This window comes from Aedes albopictus, chromosome 3 (genome assembly GCF_035046485.1).
Source record: "Aedes albopictus strain Foshan chromosome 3, AalbF5, whole genome shotgun sequence".
NCBI lineage: Eukaryota > Metazoa > Arthropoda > Insecta > Diptera > Culicidae > Aedes > Aedes albopictus.
In genome coordinates this window covers 348,696,802-348,712,936 of record NC_085138.1, presented here as the reverse complement: position 1 = coordinate 348,712,936, position 16,135 = coordinate 348,696,802, and the positions used below count along the sequence as shown (strand labels likewise).

The 16,135-nt window shown below is 36.4% G+C and overlaps 2 protein-coding genes across 5 annotated transcripts in view; one reads left to right on the top strand and one right to left on the bottom strand.

The window, feature by feature from the left end:
• Positions 1-16,135, top strand: part of LOC109432643 (D-beta-hydroxybutyrate dehydrogenase, mitochondrial) — a 573,848-nt gene that overhangs the window by 106,345 nt on the left and 451,368 nt on the right. The gene's annotated exons all lie outside the window — the stretch shown is intronic.
• The window catches only part of LOC115267705 (elongation of very long chain fatty acids protein 7), a 236,149-nt gene that overhangs the window by 24,164 nt on the left and 195,850 nt on the right, over positions 1-16,135 (bottom strand). The window contains exon 1 of one of the 3 annotated variants that reach the window (XM_029874856.2): positions 10,711-11,153. The exons of the other annotated variants lie outside the window; for them this stretch is intronic. The gene's annotated coding sequence lies outside the window, so the exon portion shown is untranslated. Of the gene's footprint in view, positions 1-10,710; positions 11,154-16,135 lie in introns of those variants that run through there. 3 annotated transcript variants of the gene reach the window in all.

Sequence of the window (16,135 nt, the reverse complement as noted above, 5' to 3'; positions counted from 1 at the left end):
TTTTTGACTGCCAGCCATTAAGCATGGAAATATTTTTTTTAAACAACCAAAAGGTAAATTGGCCAATTAACATCTAAATTAACGACCAGGGTTGCAAAAAAATGAAAGCAAACAACGAACGTGAATTTTTGTTTTTGTCTTTTCACCACACCGCTTCTGACGTTGCAGCCTCTTTCCTTCACCGAGGCGGGTGAGAAGATAATAAAAATTCTCTCGTCGCTCACATCGTGGCGACGGCGAGATTCAATAACAACATTTTCCCTGTCATTAGCACTCAAAAGAGAAAATTCACCACGCTTGCTTATGGGCCAGTCGCATTCATGCGGCCTTTGTTGACATGAAGCATCCATCAGCGCAAAGCGTGTGTTGATGATGATGGAGTCATTACGTCCACAAAGTAGTTGAGTTTTACTGTGTTCACTTTCAAGTATCTCACAGCGGAGCTGAAAATGAATGCCTGATGCATTCAGTTCAGCACAATTTCATTCAATTGAATGTGATTTTTTCAACCCTGTTAACGACTCATGCAAAATATTTCGTTTTACCAAATCAAATTTGATAGTTTTAAGCGATTTATGTTAGGTACGATATTTCCCATACAAGTCGCCCTCCAAAAGTTGCATGCAAGTTTACTTACTAACATAAAATGCTTAAATCTATGAAATTTGATTTGGTTAAAAAAATATTTGGCATCAGTCGTTAATTTAGAGGTTAATTGACCAATTTACCTTTTGATTGCTTAAAAAAAATATTTCCATGCTTAATGGCTGGCAGTCAAAAAAGCCCAAAATCGTATATTTTGCCCTATAAATTGGGGTAAAGCTCAAAATTGTGACGTGCTGGAGCAAATCTAAGCCCGGATTCGGATTCAGCGGCCCAAAATCAGAGACACATAAGTTTGCTCTTGAGACAGACCAAAAGTTATTTTTTGTTACGCTGTGTAATTCAATACCAATGGGAAAATGGACAATCGTTTTTCATTCGGAAACATATACCATTCTGGAGTGCGTATCTGTATGCCTCAAGAAAAAGTACACGCATACACGTTCAAGCGGCTTTGAATGCACTAAAATCATTCACGTGTCAGTCTAAACTGGTGTAGGAATGCATGGAATGCACTGAAAAACCTCAACATTTTTCGATTTTCGAAAATTGCAAATCAATCTCTCCACCCCTCTCAGAAGTTGGAGAGTCAAAAATTTTAGATTTATGAGTATCTAGTATAAAAAATACACTGAAAAAGGTGAAATTTGAGCTGGGCATAAATGAAATGATTTTTTGTTGGACCGTGTCCTCGTGGACATTAGAAGAGGGTGGTAAAACTCAAACAAAAATCCACGTTTGTCCACGAGGAAAGGGGAATGGTTTTCTTTCCACGGACGGCCCCACGTAACTGAAAACTGTGAATTTGATCGTATAATTAATGCTTACATCGGGAATTTCATTCTAAAGCAATAATTCAAATGACGGCATTGACTGTGGTATTCGAAGAAAGAAAGAAGTTGATAATTGATGTTCGAATTGTTGCTAATTTCTGAAATTAACACCAATCCATGGAACCTATTTTGGGCAATGAGTTCAACACTCGCGGAAGCGCCTACTCGAACGTTGAATGATAACTGATTTTCAAGGGTGGGGTATATCTTCCGGATGCTGTTCCATGATTTTTAGAAGACGCATTTTGTCGCAATCAAGTATCGTAAACTGGGGTAGCTTTTAAGTTTTCAGATATATTTTCTGAACGAACAATAACATAAAAACTTTTTTGATATTTATTAGTAGTATTTCCTTTCGAAAGTTTCTAATAATTGAACTTCATGTGCTTTTTTAGCTTTAAATAAAAATAACCTAACCCGGACCAAAAATATTAAGATTAAGAAGTCTCTTTCCGGTCGATCCAGGAACTCTTGGTAAAGATAATTTCCCTGACTTACTTTGGCATAGAGTATATTCGTGCCTGTCACACGAAATACACATGTACATGTAAAATGTTCTTTGTAAGAGGAAGCTCTCAGTTAATAACTGTGGAAGAGCTCATAGTGTTGCTGAGAGACAGGATTTGTTCCAGTGGGGATGTAATGCCAAGAAGAAGAAGAAAAAGTCACAACGTGCAAGCATTTTGAAGGTGGATGCCGAAAAATATGACCTCCACTGGAATTGTCGTAACGCACTGAAATAAAGAGATGTCACACTGTTTCCAAAGTCCCAATTTCGTGATCATAATCATTTTCGACCTGAAAAGTTGATTTAAGAGGTATAGTGCCTTCAAAAAACTTGTCTGGTATATCACAGCTCTTCTTTTGGAAGTATCACTTATGTGATTAATCCACCTAAAAATGAGATAGAAATTTGATTTTTTTTATAAGTGAAGATAGCGTATTTAGGTCTTCAGCAAAGTTGTGGAAAATGCCGTTTTGAGAAAACTTGCCGAACAAACGTTTGTTCTATCTGCTCAATTTTTGGAGTTATGAGCTGTTATTTGTGAACGACCCCCTAAAAACAGTTTTCTGCTGTAAAATTTTCTACATATTTTTAATTCGCTGTCGTTATTATTTGATTTGTGGATTTGTGGATTTAGCTTAAGAACTTTGACGTTTGTTGTATATCTGGCAAGCAATGTGACTTGCGTAATCAGGTTTAGCTAGTTTGTAAGGTTATAATTGAGTAATATTAGGAAGGCCTCTAGTGTTGCTCAATCACCTAGTCCTTGATCAACTTCTTTTCATAACCTTAGTAATTTTTTTATGAATCGCCACACCTGCGGTTCATGAAAAATTCTGCTCCAATGGTAGGATTGTGTTACGTTTGTAAAATAGTTTTAGGAATTTTCCATGAATTGCATTCTCCGATTCATGGAAAATTCTTCGATTGTTGCATGGAGTGTGTTACGTGTGTAAATTGTTGTGAACATTTTGTCAGTTTATTTTGTATGTTATACTAAGGTTTGTACATCTGTCCCTGAATTTTAATGTGTATTTGTAGTGGTCCAAACATTTCAGGAGTGATCCAGTACAAAACACCCAAGCCGTCCCCTAACACGGACATCAAATTGTAGACGGTCTTGTGTTGTTAGGATTAGAAATTCCTAGACCAAAACAAGCTATGAATGCAGCAACAGATGCTGCGAACTAAAAGGCGAACTGCCAAACAAAATACAATTCTAGGATGACTGATGGACCAAGAACAATTATGAAACCTCGTCATCCTGGGTTCGGACTTCGTTATCCATATGGATGACTGGGCACAATTTATGTTATGTGTTGCATGTTTGTGGTTAGTGCATTTGTAATGTTCCATTTTGTTTTTCGTGTCTAAGTTCCCAGACGTGGGGCCCGATACGAAAAAAAAATGTGCTATTCGTTACATTCGTTACAATCCAGTTCCGACAGCATCATTCCGGCAAACCGTATGAGGGTGACTGCCAACGTCGGCGCGAAGACGACCGACCTTGAGACGACCTCGGTGGCTTTCGGCGGGACGGAGTAGCCAGCGAAGGGCGCACGGACATCAACGGTCGGTAATGGGAGGAACGGATTGGTGAGCGAGGTTGGAGCCAATAATGAATCGAACCGTTGGGCCGGCCAGGAACCGGCAACTGACGGGCGAGGAAGCCCGAGTGAGCGGTCAAGGTTTGTGATCGATGGCAAGCGTGAGTACAGTGGGAGAATGAAACAAATGTTAGTTTATAAGTAAGAAAGAACAATTAGGACGTAGAGAGAAGATTAGGCGCTTAAGTGACACTATGATAGGGGACAAATAAAGATGTTGTCCAAATGAATCTGCTCTGAGTTGGTGCTTTGATTGCCGTGTTTGTGCCCGAATTACCCTGCTATACGGTAGTATTGCTCTACTGGTCGGGAAGTTTGCAACACTGGCCAATATAACAAATACATTGGAACCTTATGAATGCCCCACGTTGGGCGCCAATGTAACGAATAAATTCGAATGGGCCCCACGTCTGGGCGCCAATATAACAAAGAAAATGTGCGAAACACTACAAATGCATTGTGCTCCCGAAGGGTACCACCAACAGAACCCTACAAATGCGCAATTTAGTTTCCGTATCGAGCTCCACGCTTGGGCACTTAGATACGAAAACTAAATGGAACATTACAAATACACAAAACACAAACCTGCAAAACATAACATTAATTTGTGCCCAGTCATCCATATGGATAACGAAGTCCGAACCCAGGATGACGAGGTTTCATAATTGTTCTTGGTCCATCAGTCATCCTAGAATTGTATGGGGCCGTCCATATACCACGTGGACAACTTGGAGGGGGAGGGGGTTAGACAAAAGTACACGCTTGTCCACGGAGAGGGGTCAGGGGGTCTGTCAAATGTCCACGTGGACAACATTGATTTAAGAATTGAAAAAAAATAAAAAAAAAATAATAACGGAACAAATCATACCGTACCTGTCAGTGATGTGACAATCAGGGTGTAAAATGTTCAAAGTCATTGACTGAAAACAGCACGAATTTGATTATTTCTGCACTCAATATTCAGAACAAACATTTTCATTTTCACTCTTCCTCTTCACACAGTCAGTCATTTCGTGGTCATTGAATATGAAGCCGGTCGAGAAACATCTTCATAATTACCTACGTTTATGGCTACGATTCCCACCAAAAACAGCCCACGACAATCAAATGGGACAAGATCTGTGTAAAGCACCATCAGATATAATCGAAACGTTAAATTTTTATCAGCAATTTAACACTTAGTAACTTGTTTACAAATATTCATTGACTTTCATTCAGTTGACAAACGAGTATCGAGCAGCTGACTATGAATATGCAAGCAAGTGAATGAAAATTGCCGCACGGTGAACTTCAGCTCGTCTGCTCGAAAAATTTATGCACTGGTGACAATCCTCCATAGTAGTTCACAATAGATTTTATTTTATTATACTAATTTAGTTGGTGGCAGCTTCTCCAATGATAAACCAGGTGGTGTTTTGTATAATACTAGTTGTCCCCGTCAAACTCTGTCTTACCTACTGTGTTTTTTTGACGATCCAAGTCTAACTCTCCGGTCAAAAGGGATGGAAAATTGATTTTCTAAAATTTCAATATTGCTTCACTTTTTTTGGTTCATAAACCTTCCGTGGGTGAAAACTAACAGTACAAAACAAAGACGACTAAAATCGGACGTTCCGTTCGAGAGTTATGCGCGGTCCCACGTATGCCACTGCATTTTGATATATATAGATTGAAAATTTCATCGGTTAAGCTCTTTGAAAAATTATCAGAATTTTGTTGAAGCTCTGAATGGATTTCAAGAAATTTTATATACAGGGTGTTAGGTTCGTGAGTGCAAACTTTTTAAAGGGTGACAGAGGACCATAAATGGTGAAAAAAATTGTTCTACGCATATGGTCAAATCTCAACCGTTACGTAGTTATTGAACTTCCCATGTTTTTGATTAGTATTGCCTTAACTCGCAGATTTTTGACCCTTATTCGAAAGATTATTGAATTTTTTATCAAATGACTTCTTTGAATCGATTGGCTTAGTTAAATAACTAAGTTTTCTAGAGCAAATAGCTCAAAAGTAGTACGTTTTAATTTGTTTTTGTCAATTATTTTTGAAACATGAGTAATAAATTAAAATTCTTTCTTCAGCAAAGTTGTGGCCCCTGTTTCACTCTACATTTCGTTCTTTGACACCAAACTTCTAGCTCTTATCGTTTTCTTGCAATTTCGATATAAATGTGCGGCCCAGTGCGCAAAAAAGTGCTTGCCTTGACAGTTTATAATCTGAAATGCGATGTTGAAATCGAAATTGCAAGAAAAAGATAAGAGATAGATGATGTCAAAGAACGAATTGTAGAGTGAAACAGGGGCCACAACTTTGTCTAAGAAGAAATTTTAATTTATTACGCATTTTTTAAAGAAAATTGACAAAAACAAATTAGAACACACTACTTTTGAGCTTTCTGCTCTAGAAAACTTAATAATTTAACTAAACCAATCGATTCAAAGATGCCATTTGATAGAAAACTCAATAGTGTTTCGAATAAGGGTCAAAAAACTGTGATAAGTTTGACCATTTTAAAGTTATAGCCAGTTGAGGCAATACTAGTAAAAACATGGGAAGTTCAATAACTACGTAACGGTTGAGATTTGACCATATGCGTAGAACATTTTTTTTCACCATTTATGGTCCTCTATCACCCTTTATAAAGTTTGCACTCAGGAACCTAACACCCTGTATATACATATCTTTTACGAAGCTTTAAAATAAATATCTGAAGAGAATTTAAAGTCTATAACCTTTGTAGGATTTACCCAAGAAAATTTTACTTATAAATGTTGTCTTGTAAATTGTTTTGAAATAGAATGTATTTTTATAGGACGTTGAAATCTACATCAAAGCATTATAATTCAGTTTAGAAACTAAACTTAGTACCGTCATCTGGGGAGAAGTTGATCAGCGGGATAACATTGATCACTACTGGATCCTCGTCATTCAACCGTGTATCAGCGGGATATCTTTTGACGTAAATCAATGATGTGATCGTTGATGAAGATTTTATGATAATTTATTTATTTATTTATGTTTTAATAGTTGAGATTTAGAAAAAATAATGATTTTTTCCGATGGTCTATTCTATTGTAAATAATTCAATTTAAATACCTAAATTTCTTCCGGTTTATTCTTGTCAACATTAATATTTGCAGCAAATCAGGAAAAAATATCGATTCTTAGGATGTGTAATAAAACTCGATGTAAGACTGTTTCAAAACATCGCCTCCCACCAACGCCTTATATACCAGATGACCCACAACACTAATTTAATAATTCATGGTATGCTTATTGAACTTAGCTTTGATTAAAAGTCAATGTTAACATATACCGTAATCCGGGGTCAAATTGATCACTTTAAAACAACTTTGGCGGATAACATCAGTGTCTGTTCAAATATTGCCAAAAGAATTTCTGTAAAACCAGTACCCTGTGGATCTCCATGGAACCCTTTGACAGAATTTTGTTCAACAAATTTAAACTTTAAGTTAAATAACTCCAAAAATCAAAAAATTGAAATTGCCACTTTGGGGCGAAATTGATCAGTATACAATCAAGCATCGGTTGGAAAGGAAAATTTCCTTCTCCGCTTAATTTTGCTCTTCTGAAACCGAATAAAGCGTTTAAAATATTATAACTAGTGAATTTAATACTTAAAATTCAAATAAAATTTTAAAATTTCCCTTTAAACGCCTAAAGGTAGGCAATTTCGTTTGAAATAAGTGATTTCTTTAACAATAAATGGTTATTTCATCATAAATTGAACTTTTTTTTAACTATTTCAAGTTCAGAATAGCTACATAACTTCTCAACCAAGGCTCCACAAAAATGTTAAAACAGAGAATTTACCGGAAGTCCTATTAGCAATCGATTGTTTAGTGGCAGTGATTTCAGCTAAATGAGAAATACATTGCAAATTCGTACAAAAAATAAGGCAAAACTAACTTTTTTCTAAAAAAATAAAAGTCTACACTCATCTCTAGACATATACGAATCAGATGACGTAAATAGTTTAAGATCATTACGACGCTTAAGAGTTTCTAGTATGGAATTACAATGTAGTACCCGAATGATCAATTTCACCCCGTTGATCAATTTGACCCCGGTTTACGGTACATTCTATTAGAAAAGCATATATTTTGCAAAAATTAGGCGATTGTCAAAGGAATTGCCTACTTTTAGGCGTTTAATGCGAGTCATTCTGTAATTTACTGAATTTTATTTTATTACACAGCGCAACATTTTTTTGTCTCAAGAGCAAACTTATGTGTCTCCGAAGGAATTTGGGCCGCTGAATCCGAATCCGTGCTCAGATTTGCTCTAACACGTCACAATTTTGAGCTATACCTCAATTTATAGGGCAAAATATGCGATTTTGGGCTTTTTTGACTGCAAGCCATTAAGCAAGGAAATATTTTTTTAAGCAATCAAAAGGTAAATTGGTCAATTAACATCTAAATCAACGACTCATGCAAAATATTTCGTTTTACCTAATCAAATTTGATAGATTTAAGCATTTTATGTTAGTATGAAAACTTGCATGCAACTTTTGGAGGGTGACTTATATGGGAAATATCGTACCTAACATAAATCGCTTAAAACTATCAAATTCGATTTGGTAAAACGAAATATTTTGTTAATTGAAATAGATGTTAATTGACCAATTAACCTTTTGATTTCTTAAAAAAATATTTCCTTGCTTAATGGCTTGCAGTCAAAAAAGCCCAAAATCGCATATTTTGCCCTATAAATTGAGGTATAGCTCAAAATTGTGACGTGTTAGAGCAAATCTGAGCCCGGATTCGGATTCAGCGGCCCAAAATCCTTCGGAGACACATAAGTTTGCTCTTGAGACAGACAAGAAGTTAATTTTTGTTACGCTGTGTTATTTACACATGAAATAACCCAGTCGTAAGAAGTTTAAAACCTTATTCAGATTCAGCATCATCAATCTCAATAATTTTCCAATCTTAGAATAGTATGTCATTGGTTGATCAGCTTCACCCCGGATGCAAAGTTTTCCAATTTGGCCATTTGAACATTTCTTACAAAATGTGCCAGTTTCTTAAAAGCATTTCGTTTACGGAACTTGATGCAGGTCCCTTCAGTACACGTTTTAAAAATATTTGGTATCATATGCATTGTACCTGATTTTATTGGAAAGAATAGATGAAAAGTGATCAGCTTCCCCCCCAGATTACGGTACTTTCAAAATTGTGCTGTAGTTTTTATTATTGCAAGAATCTAATATGTATTGATTTTGAAAGTTTTTAAAATGCTACAACAAAAAATCAGACATCCATGGATTGAAAAAAAAAAACAATTAGTTCAATAAAAAACCAATGTTGATAACTTGTAATACGGAAGTTATTGAATATTTGTAATCTTCAAATTTATTGATTATTGTTAACAAAGAATAAATCATTCTCTAAAAACTTTTAAAATCACCATTTTGTCAACTGTTTTAAATTGAAAAAAAAATCGAAATACCGTCAAGGCGCCAGTCACCGTGGGGGCTCCATTCACCGTGTGCCTGCGAATATTTTTTCATTATTTCCATATTACGATTGAATGGTATGACAATTTCCTTTCAATTTCACCAATACAACGCTAATGAATTGTTACCATGTCAAAACGATCATTAGAAACTTTTCAAAGTATCATTTTAACACTAAAGTGTGTTTACATGGAGCGGTTTTCTGCTCGTTCACTGCATTCATAGTGAAAAAACGAAAACTGCGCTAAGGTGATTTAAGCGATAAACTAAATGTAGTAACGTTTTTATTCCACCAAGAAGCAATTAAATTCACATATCAGGTATGTATTTTGCATTACCGAAGAAAGTTTAACAAGAAAGTACGATTACTAGTACTGTTTAATTGAAACAAAAAGGCACGGTAAATAGGTATCCTAAAAATCGATGGTCTTCATTCACCGTGCCCCATATTGTCCCATATACCTTAAAAAAAAACGAAAATTTGAACATTCGTTTTTCTAATTAAATCTGGCAATTTATAACTTGAAATGGATAAAAACGAAGAAAATTCACTTGGTTGGGTTTTGATCATTTTTAAACAAAATAGAATAAAATTTCTGACACACGGTGAATGGGTCCGTACTACCACGGTGAATGGTGACCTACCACGGAATCAGGCGACCTTACTACCCTATACTAATTGTACTATATCACCAAATTTTGTGAAAAATTTTCTACTTTTGTGGATATTACTTTAATTTTAACCTCTAATGAAAGCAATTAACAGCGGCACCAACAATGTTTATAAGATTGGTGTCAAATGACAGCCCTTATTCGCCCCAAATCCTCTTACATAGATCCACGGTGTCCGCGTGGTATATGGACGGCCCCTATTTTGTTTGGCAATTCGCCTTTTCGTTCGCAGCATCTGTTGCTGTATTCATAGCTTGTTTTTGGTCTAGGAATTTCTAATCCTATTATGTGCATTACGGATTTACAGAATTTTAAACTTTCTTGCAGAAAAACTTCAATTTAGACTATTTTTCATACAAAATCGATGAGTATTTTTTTAAATTAAATTTGTTTTATTTTGTTACACCACGAGCGTGTGTTTCAATATTTCATTGTAGTACAAGTTGATTTAGTAGCTGCTTTTCTCGAGCCATTGCATGGGCTACTCAAGTTACATATCACATAATTTCACCCACTTTATCACACGCTGAAAAACTGCCGAAGATGAAACGTCGCGCTAGTTTTTGCAACATATTTGCAACTGAATCAAAACAAGTAAAGCAAAGTCTAAAATTTTCTGCTTGTTACATGACACATTTTGTGTAAGATGACTAGGGTTTCTATCTAATTCCCGTCTTCATATCGCATTGTAGGAATCCATCCACTCCACAGCCTTAAGAACTATTCCTTGAAGTTCATAGCTTTTAATTTCAAACACTGAATCATTATTCAATGATATAATGACAATCATGTTGTATAGTTAAAAGACTTGCAGCTATTTTGAACTCAATTGCCTTCTCTCGCCGAAATTAACGATACTCAGTACAGCTGTCAATCAACCGTTTTCCAAATAGTTATAACAGCACTTCATATGCACTACAATTTTACGTTGCACCTAACAGGATCAAACGACTTCACGACTGGACACATCAACCATACACTATGTATCCGAAAATGCTTTGTTCACACCTTTGATCCTTGGTCAGGACTAGCACAGCACTTTGGTCGCTATCCCGCAGCAGAGATTCGCTTCCTGTCGCGCGGTTTCTAATGGTATCGTTGCGCCAATTCAATTAGCACCGACACTCGTTTTCACTCGTCCCACACTATCGCACTCACTCGTCTCTTCGCGCAAGAACTTTTCTCTTTTGTTTCGGGAATTTTCGCGTTCTCCGCTCGCCCAGACACAGTTCCGGCAGGCAGGCAGTTCCTCGGTCGCGACTCACGCCGTCCGAAATCCAACTCGAACTGATTCGAAAAAAGTCCAGCAAAAGTCACTGGCTTCGCCGCGCAGCGCGCCCCATCGCGGGCTCAACTCGGCCTTTCGTCGTTTGTGTGTTTGCCTTCTTTTTTTCCCTTTTCCGTGTGCGCGGTACGCCGCAATCAGGCGAACGAAGGCTTCCCAGTTCAGCCACCGACGACGACGACGACGACGACCGCACCGGGCTTAGCCCAAGTCTTCAGCGTTGATATCACGATCAATGACGACGACGGTGACGACGACGACGACGACGACGGCGACGCAACAATCGACGACAGCGACTAACGATGAGGACGCCGTGCGTGTGTGACAGTCGAATTTTTCGTCGAGTTTTTCGCCGTTTTTCGATACACTGAGTCTCTTTCCAGTTCACAGGGGAGTTAGATCCAATCTATGGTACCTATACCTACAGGTGGTACGGATGAGGGGTGGTAGCAACAGCAGGGCGGGTTTCGTGTTTCGGTTTTGATGTCGAATTTTGGACAATCGGACGTTACGCGTGGAGTTGATCCGCTTCGAGACACACCGTCAAGGTTGCGTCTTAGTTTCAAATTTGGGTTTGACGAAGAGAAAAATAGCTTAATCAATCTACCTAACAGATGACTTACACCGATCCTTCCTCAAATTGGTTAAAATGTTTTGGCGGTGCACAGAAGACATGATTTTCTGGTACAACGTGCGATTTCTCAAGACAGAGATTAGGTGTAAAAGGCTGATTTATTGAGTAAACTTATCAGCTATATCCTATCATTTTCCCGGATTTCAATAGAGATTTTGCCGTAATTGCTCCCAGAGTTACATCTTCCATAAAACTCACTTGGAATCTCACATGGTGTCGGAGTTCCTATGGAAATCCCTCAAAGGATTTCTCGCGGAATTTCTCCAAGAAGATTTTTTCGGGATTTTTTACAGAGGTTTTCTTGAAATTGAAGTTGTTTCTGGGATTTATCCGATATTTTTTTTTTCTCATGGTATCTCCGAGATATTTTGCCGGTATTTATAACAGAGCTTCTTCTTGGGGTTATCTCAAAAGTTTCTGCCGAGTTTTCTTCCAAAGGCTCACTCGGAAGTTTATTTAGGAGTTCCTCCTGCAGTTTCTTCAATAGTTTCTCATGGGATATCTATTTTCACGGATTTTCTCCTGAGATTTTTCCAGAAGTTGCTTCTCATAACATCTACAACAAAATTTTTTTTTCGGAATCTTCTGGAGCTCTTTGCGGGGTTTTCCCATTACTGAAGTATCCTGCACACTATTTTTGTGAACAATAAAGAGAAATACTTTCGGGACCTTTTCCTGACTTCCTACAGGGATTTTCCCTGAAGGATTCTGAGAGATATAGGAATAGGGAACACGGGAGAAATTTAAGCAGAAATAGATGAGTTCACTGACGAATCAAGCGAGAAATTTCATAAGGAGTCCTAGAAAAAATGAAACGCGGAGAGAATCCCGAAGGAGTATTTGAAGGAACTCCAGAGCTATCTTGCAAGGATTTTCGAGAGAGTTAGCATAGCATGAACACTTGCACAAATGATGGCTGGAGTGACAAAGAAGAGACAAATTTTGGTCTTTCCGGACTCCCCTCGTAGACACTCACTCGTCTATACTAATATTTAAAATTTGTATGGAGCATAGACTTTCCGGACAAACCATGTATTTCTTTGTAAATTTATCCAGAGATTCTTTTAGAAATTCCTCTTGGATTTCCATTTTGAGGTTTTCCAGAAAACTTCTCAGAAATTATTGTTTGTATTTCTCCAGAGGTTCCTACAGGTGATACTCCATTTATTCACGAAGTTTCTCTGGCATTTATTGAGAAATTCCTCAAGAAAATTCTAAAGAGATTATGTACATCAAAAGTTCCTCCAGGGGTTTCTCCACGGAGACCTTCCTTCAGCGATTCTTTCAAAATTTGTTTTTCCAGAGATTCTCTCGACAATTCCTGTAGAAATTTTTCAAGAATCTATTGCTGATCATTTTCCTAGGAATTTTTCAATGCATTTTTCTATGAATGCCTGCAGAGAAATCATTGAAAGATTCTTTCTAAAATTATTTTTTTAATTAATTTCTTCAGTGGTTCTCTTAAGAATTCCTCCTGGATTTTTGTGTACTTCTGTAGGATTTCCTTCAGAAATCACTCAGTACAAATCCCTTCATAAATTGTATAAGAAGCTGTTCGGAGAATCCCTTAAGAGGTGTCTTCAGGAGTTCTTTCCAAGCATTGCTTCAGAAAATCCTGCAGGAATCTCTCAGACATTTATTAAGGAATTTCTTCAAGAAATTCCACCAGTACCTTAGTCTGCGATATCTGCATGGATTTCTGCAGACATTTCCATTGAAACTACTTGCGGGGCTCCGCCAGAAAACTCCCATGGTTCTTTTCTAGAAATTACATAGGGAGGTACCTGAAGGAGCTTTTTCATTTATTCTCGGATGTTACTTCTAGGAATACCCAAAGGTATCTCCAGGAGTTTCCAATGGATTTTATGAGGCAATCCTCCAGGGATGTGTATAGGAATTCATTCTGGGATTTCTTAAAGAATTCTTCCGTAGTTTTTGTGCATTTTTTTTGTAGAACTTCTGAAAAAATCTCTGAACGAATATCTGAACAACTTCTGCCGGAAACTTTATAGAAATCCTACGAGATATTTGTGATGGATCCGCCGCATCAATTTATAAAAAAAAACCCTTGCAAGAGCTTCTGCAGGAGTCACTGAAGGAATTGTTGTAGAAACCCTTGGAAAAATTCCAAAGAAATCCCTGAAAGGGAATTTCAGAAAAGGCTTTTAAAAAGTTCTTGAACTGGTTTCTGGAGTTATATCCAGAGCACTTTCGAGAAAACTCTCAAGAAAACTAGGAATTTCTAAAGAAATCAATGGGAAAATTCCCGATGAAATTCTCAGAGAAATCTCCGAAATCATTCCTGACAAAATTCCTTTTAATAACCATGGAAGATTTTCCGAAGGAACTGCTGAAAGAATTTCTGAAAAAAAAACTGGAGGATTTTTGGATAAATTTGATATACATGCATGGTTTTCAAATGAATCCTTCGATAACTTTCTGGAGAATCTCTCAAATAGGTCTAAAAGAAATCACTAAAGAAATACATGGAAGAACTTTTGGGAAAATCCTTTCCGAAATTTCTGAAAAAATCCCTAAAATGCTGATGAAGTTCCTGGAGCTAAAAATTATCTCATTAAAATAAATTCAGAAGAAATCTCAGTATCAATTCCGGAAAGAATATCGGAAGTAATTTCTTCATGATTTTTTTAGAAAATTTATTCGGAAATATTACCTAGAAATTTCTTCAATGAGTTTTTTTCTACGGATCCAGGTGATTCTCCAGGATTTTTTTCAGAAATTCAAAAAAAAAAAGAAAAAAAATCTTGGAGAATCGCCTAGATAAGAATCTGTGAAGATCCGTAGGAAAAACTAATGAGAATGTGTGTAGAAATTTCTAGGAAATGTTTCGAATAAAGTTTCTAAAGAATCCGTGCAGAAATTTTTGGAGTTATCCTTAGAAGAAAAGTCCGGATGAATTTTCTGGGGAAATACATGGAGGAATATCTGGGGGAAATCTTGATGTAATTTCGGTACGAACTCCTGCAGGAAGGAATTCCTGCCTGAATCACTGATAGTAATAAAGCAAACATCACAGGAGGAGTTGTGTAGAAATTTTCAATGGAATTCCTAGAACAGTTCCTGAACCAATCTCTGGTGGACTTCCCGAAGCAATACTTGATCGAATTTGAAGGGAATTTGAAGGGAACCTCTGGAATTTTCTCTGATGAAACCTGGAAGAATTAAAGAAAGATATTTATATTTGTTTTTTGTTTCAATTTTTTTTTTTGATTTTTGGATACGTGGAAAACATAGTCAAAACGTAATGCTTTTGCGCTCTGTTCAAATCGAGGAATGTCTTATTTTCCTTCACGTATACCCTGTAAAGTGTCTTTAGGAAGTATTCTTTAGAAATTCCATCAGAAGTCAAACTACGAGCTACCGAGCTACTCTAAGAACTGTCTAGAGAGTTTCTTTTCAAAAAAACATCATGGAGGAATTCCACGGAGTCATGTCAGTCGATCCTGAGCGACCATTTCAAAAATATCTGAAACTTTGCACAGTTTTTCAATTTCATCTAAATCGCCATTTTTCGATATTAAACCTTCATATTCACTCACGACTAACTTTTCAAAAGGGTGTATGCGAAAATAGTTCAAAAATATTCTAAAAGCTGTACAGCAAAAACGGATTGTTCGATTGTTATGAATTTTTCAGCAAAGTTAGATAACTAAATGATGATTCCTTAGAAAATATACACTGTAAAAAAATTATTTTTTTACTTTAAAAAAATATTATCTTTGTCACAAAAACTCAAATATCTCAAAACCCTATCTTTTTACCAACGTCAATTTTTTAGGGGAAATGGCCCATTATATCAGCTATCTACCATAAAATTTTGGTGATGGTAAACTGATAAACAAAAGAGTTATGACATTTCAAACATTTCACAATTTTTACATTTAGTAACAAAAAAAAATTTTTTTCTGTGTTAATTATTTCGAGAATTATATTTTGATGTTGATTTTATTGTAAAGGCTACCGCCTGAATTAAACAAATTGTTTTCATGATATTTTTGTTTGATTATTCATAATTGCTGTAGTATCTATTTGAAACTTAGACGCGATCCAGTGTTGTGATCAAAAACATTGAGAGTGTCATACTTTTTATTGTACGTGACTGGTGAAAAAATCCCTTGATAGTGTTGAAAAGCTGTTGATTATAAGAAAAATGGAATTAAACTTATTTTTAAGAGAAAAGCTGTATAATAAAAGTTTTATATACGCGTATACGTCTAGTTTATCTAAAAAAAAAATTACCTCTTAAAGAACAGACTTCCCTAGTAGCACACATGTCATATATGAGTCGGTATGACTCTAATGTGACCAAATTTGGTCATATAGGAGTCATATAGACTCATCTACAACATATGTGTTATTCGGGTTTATGATCGGAAGAATGTGAGTAACTTCAACAACAACAAATGCATGAGAGGTACATACCATAGACAAACAGACGAAACGCCTAGAACAATTTTCGTGAAAATCCATCGCCCAGTTCACACTAACACCAC